We start from the raw sequence: 5659 nt of genomic DNA on the forward strand, positions 1-5659 counted from the left end.
TTCTGTCAACAGATTGGCCCATGCTGGACATTTCCTATAAATGGAATTATATATCACGTGTGGTCCTCTATAACAGGCTTCTTTTGTCTAGCACATATTTTCATCCATGCGGTAGCATGTATCAGAACTTCATTCCTTTTTATGACTGAATAACATTTCATTGTATGGATGTACCACACTTTGTTTATACATTCATTGGCTGGTGGACATTGGTTTCTTTCCACGTTTTGGCTATTATAATGCTACTCTAAACATTTGTGGACATTGTGCAGACATTTGGTTTCATTTCTCTTAGGTATATATTTAGGAGTGAAATTGCTGGGTTGTATGGTAACTCTATATTTAAGCTCCAGAGGAACTGCCAGACTTCTTTTCCAAAGAAGCTGCACCATTTTACAATCCCACCAGCATTGTGGGAGCATTCCAATTTCTCCACAACCTTGGCAATCTTGGTTAGTATTTATCTCTTTGGTCACAGCCATCCCAGTGGTGTGAAGTGGTATCTCATTGTGTACACCCACCAAACTTCTGAGAGCCATTCTGATTAGACTACCCTGGGTGGTGTGGCCATTCCTGAACTAATCACTGTGATCCATTTGGTGCTGTATTGGCCAGACCTAGATTATGAACTCTACCTCGGAAATCTGCCCAGACCAGGTGGACTCAGAAAAAAAGAAGGATTGATCCCAAGGTTTTGTTTTTGTTTTGTTTTGTTTTTAAAGGTTTTATTTATTCATTTAACAGGGAGAAAGGGAGTTAACAGAGAGAAAGGGAGCACAAACAAGGGGAGTGACAGGCAGAGGGAGAGGGAGAAGAAGAAATAGGCTCCCCTCTGAGCATCCTCTCTGGGCTACTTCAACAATCCAGTACATACGGAGCCCTTGGGTGGTTACCACAGTGTTTTCATTTGCAAGTTGGAAGAAAAACTCTTCCAAAAAATCTGCAAGTCCCCTTTCCACTGTAAATGTCAGGATCCCACATATTATCTGATCATAGGGTCTACAGCAGGTAAGCACGGCCTCATATTTTCCATCCTGATTTCTCTGTCTTTGTCTCTCTGCACACCACTTCCTAGCCCATGTCATTTGGTCACCTCCAAGGGGCACCCTGTTCCTGGATCCTGGAAAACTGTCTGGGCTCTAGGAATAGCTATTTATTTCAACTCTAGCTGAGTCTTGGATCCTGTAGTCCTGCAGGTGGAGGTCTGAGCAGTGGGTCCCTGGCATGCTGAGTGTCCAACTTGAGAAATAAAAGGCCAGGCTGCAGGATGGATAAACAAACTCATACATTTGCTACCAAAAAAAAAAAAAAAGGGAAAGAAAGAATGAAAAGATATTGATTATGTGGCATTGAAGTGCCTGGGGCTTTAACAGGCATTCAAAATTGGATGCGTTGCTCAAGATCAATAGGAGGTTTTATGCTTCTGACCTTAAAAAGTATAGCACCATGTAATTTCAACACAGACAGCTATAAGTAGATCTCCTAACATCTGGCATGTTCTCCTCAGGTACTTCTGAAACATGCATGCACATCTCTGGGGCCATTTTCCTTCTTTGCCAGCGGATAACAGTGGACAAATATAAGGATCTTTGAGAATGTAGAATCAATTCTTCCTGGTCTGGTTACCTTAAATGATACCCTCACGAAGCAATGGTGAACCCCGGATGGGCAGCTCATAAAAGGAGGAAGGTAGGGTGGGGTTTGGAGGTTGGAAACAAATCAGAGAAGGGTTTTGGAGTGCCCACATTGAGTCTGGGGCTGTTGTGAGTGAGCATGGGTTCTCCTCTGTCTCTGTCACAGCCCCATGGGATGGGAGGCGACCAGGTTACAGAGGAAGAAAAAGTCAGTTGTTTCCCTAATTGAATAGGAGTATGGCTACAGCCAGAGGGATGGATCACATGGTTTCCTTTTTTTTTTTTTTTTTTAGTTTTTATTTATTTATGATAGTCACACAGAGAGAGAGAGAGAGAGAGAGAGGCAGAGACATAAGCAGAGGGAGAAGCAGGCTCCATGCACCGGGAGCCCGACGTGGGATTCGATCCCAGGTCTCCAGAATCGCACCCTGGGCCAAAGGCAGGCACTAAACCTCTGCGCCACCCAGGGATCCCAGACCACATGGTTTCTAAGGGGATGTTATTGCCCAAGATTTCCTATCCATGTGTACACACACACACCACTTCTCCCTAGCATAGGATAAAGTAGAAGCAGAAGAGTATCACCTTTATGGTTAGGGGTCCTGACAGCCTGAAGTTCAATCTCAGCTCTGCCAGTTACTAGCTGTGACTTGAAACCAGTTACCTACCTTGATGGTGCCTTGGCTTCTGCGTATGTAAAATAGGGATAATGATAATAATTAATAATAATATCTATGTGTTAAGTTTCTAGGAAGACTAAAAGAGTTAATATAGGTAATTTTAGCATGTAGCAAACATTCAAAAAATGTTACGTGAAGTTAGCTACTAGCAGACAAAAGGCCTAGCAAAGAATGTGGCTGTCACGGGTTGCCCAGGTGTATATGTATAAATTGATTTCTACAGAGATTCTGATTCAGTTTGGCTGAGGAGGGCCAGAACCCGGCCTAATGTCCCAGACACATGCACATAATGCAAAGCTTGCGGCCAGCCTCCCAGGCAGTGGATTCCTACCTGTTGCCCCATCTCAGGCAGTGTCTCTTGGGGTCCCCACCAGAGCACTCTGACTGGGTGAGTCTGCAGCACTTCTCAGTGCTCTGGCTCCCACAACCCCCGCCCCCACCTCAGGGACACTCTTCCCCCCCTCTATACCTTCTTTGTTTACAGGCACATGTGTATTTGTTGGGCAGAGTTGTACAGAGTTCTTTCCCTTAATTTTGTGGCAGGATAAGACGGCTAATCTGTTTTGACATGCTATCTAAACGGCCCTCAGATCAGTATACGGAAGAAGTCATCCAGAAGTCATGTCTTTTATACACATGTACTGGTGTGTACAAGAGAAAGAGTTATATTGGCTGTGAGGGGTTGAATAATAATGGCCGTTATTATGGCGAATTCAAGGTCCTCACATTCACGCCACATATCAAATCCTCTTTCAATGAGACCAGTTCCATCAGCTGTCAGATTCTATTAAATATATCCCTCAGACCTACTGACCAGCTGACAGGAGAGAAACTCAAAACCATACACCCACCATTAGCATCATAAAATGTGAAATCAGCTGGAAGGAATGATAACAGAACTGAAAACAGAAGAGATGAAAATCTGTAATGCCCTTGTGTGCTTCTAAATAGAAACCCCAAGAGTTACAAACACACCCATAAAATACTGAGGTAAAAAAAACAAAAAAACCAAAAAACCCCACAAAACCAAAACAAAACAGAGGTCGTCCTGTTGTATGCTTCATAACATATAATGGTTCTTTTACCTTTTGTTAATGAGAGATTTGCATAAATGTTTCATGAGGTTAATACAATGCATAAACCGAAACATTTATTAGGCAACATCTGTGCTGTTTTCCCAGATAATGCAGTGTTTCTTCCAAGTCAATGAAATATAACCTATCATAAGGTTAGGTTGTTAAAATACTTGTGCAAGGGCTGTGATCATATTTTACACGTTTACAAATGCTCCAGTCCTCCCAGGGAATTTCTGAATCAGGCAAGAGTGGGTGATGGCTGGCACCTAAGGAGAAAGTGGAGAGGTTCTCTTGGAGGCAGAGCATCGGTCATTCAAGGAGATGGACTTTGTAAAGACAAGAATAAAATGTCTGTGTGTTGACTAGATCTGCTTCACCATTTCTTTAGTCTAACTTCAAGTTTGGATATATTTATTTATTTATTTAGCTGAAATATTCACTTAATTCTCTGCAGGGGTGGGGAGGGGTGGGAATTAGATCTGTACTTAAAATCTTCTAAGAATCCAAGAATCGGTCATAATGCCCAATGGCTTTGTGCAGCTACAATCCTATCATGAGATTGGTTCCATATGGGGGTCTTTAAAGCAAAAAACAAAAAAAAAAAGTTATGAGACCAATAATTTTTAATGAAACTTGGCTTAGCTCACAAGCAGGTCTAGCAGATGAAACAGCAGTCCAAGCTGGAAACATGACTTTTCTTCTTCCTGGCAGGGATAAAAGAAAGCATCGTTTCAATTAAAGAAGACCCTAATGGAGATGTGTTTTGTATTATCAATTTTACGCAAGTGGGGATTAAGGCATTGTCTCTTTTACCACATGTCTCTAAGCAAGTCCTCTCTTGTTCTCACAGAAGTGTTAGGCCATTTTGAAAGTGGGACTCTACTGGATCCTGAAGTTTGAGTTTTTTTAATTCCACCCTTGAATTTTGAATTTTTGGATGGGAACTTTCAAATTTTTGTTGGAAAGTTTTAGTAGGATGTAGTATTAGTCAGTATGGGCTGCCATAACAAAATAGCCTACAGTTGGTGGCTTACACAGCAGAAATTTACTTCTCATGGTTTTGAAGACCAGGAAGTATAAGATCAAGGTGCTCCATTCCCCAGTGAGGGCTTGCTTCCTGATTTGCAGGTGGCCACCTTCTCACTGTATCCTAACATGGCCAACAGAGAGAAAGGAAGCAAGCTCTCTGGTGTCTAGTCTTATTGGGCACTTATCTCATCATGAGGGCTCCACCATTATGACCTCATGTCAACCTAATTACCTCCCAAATGCTCCATTTCCAAAGATCATCCTGTTAGGAGTCAGGACTTCCACATATGAATTTTGTAGGGGACACAATTCAATCCCTAACAATGTTCTTTGAAAGCTCCTGTCTTCCTAAAACTTTGGAAGAATTTGGGAGGCAGAAAGTCTTTAGAAAATGAGAGTGGTATTCTCTTGTGCTTTCTCTCTCTCTCTCTCTTTCTCTCTCTCTCTCTCCAGTGCCTTTGTATATCACTTTAGTGTAAGGTTTCTGAACCTTGGCACTACTGGCATTTTGGACTGGATCATTTTTGTTGTAGGGGTCTTTCCTGTACATTGTAAGATAGTTAGCAGCATTCTTGGCCTCCACCCACTAGATGCCATTAGCATCTGTCTCCCACTTGTGACAACCAAAAATGTCTCCAGACATCATCAAATATCCCTTGGAGGAAAAAATCACCCCCAGTTGAGAATACTAATTTCAGTGTTTTCTGACCTTTGAACATCAATAGGTATTTACCACCATATCTAGCTGTCTCTGTAGGATCATTTGCTTAAGAACAAAGGTGACTTTTTACTTAGAAATCATCAAATTCAGCTCATGTCTAATGGTATAGCACCATCTATGTAGGGAAATCTCACACATTAGAACACAGAGGAGGATGCTGCAGCTGAGGTCAAGAGGTTATTGGTTGTGTTCTCCTCCAAGATTTTGGTGGATTCCTGTCTCACATTTAGGTCTTTCATTCATTTTACCTGCACCCCAATGTTTATAGCCCCTGTGTCCTCAATAGCCAAACTATGGAAAGAGCCCAGATGTCCATCAACAGATGAATGAATAAAGATGTGGTATATACATACACAATGGAATATTACTCAGCCACCAAAAAGAATGAAATCTTACTATTTACATTGACATGGATGGAACTGGAGGGTATTATGCTGAGTGAAAAAAGTCAATCAGTGAAAGACAATAATCATATGATTTCACTCATACGTGGAATTCAAGAAACAAATTAGAGGATCA

At 41.7% G+C, this 5659-nt stretch overlaps 1 long non-coding RNA gene across 2 annotated transcripts; it reads right to left on the reverse strand.

The window, feature by feature from the left end:
- Nucleotides 1-3547: 3547 nt before the first annotated feature.
- Nucleotides 3548-4567, reverse strand: LOC111094683. 2 transcript variants are annotated; one of them, XR_005355056.1, is made up of 3 exons: nt 4204-4567; nt 4038-4094; nt 3548-3656 (listed from the first exon to the last, which is right to left on the reverse strand). It is a non-coding gene; the product is annotated as an uncharacterized LOC111094683 (long non-coding RNA). The 2 variants fall into 2 exon arrangements; XR_005355057.1 differs by lacking the exon at nt 3548-3656 and having other exon boundaries at nt 3996-4094; nt 4425-4555.
- Nucleotides 4568-5659: the final 1092 nt, after the last annotated feature.

The sequence above is a fragment of the Canis lupus genome, chromosome 2, assembly GCF_011100685.1.
Source record: "Canis lupus familiaris isolate Mischka breed German Shepherd chromosome 2, alternate assembly UU_Cfam_GSD_1.0, whole genome shotgun sequence".
Lineage (NCBI taxonomy): Eukaryota > Metazoa > Chordata > Mammalia > Carnivora > Canidae > Canis > Canis lupus.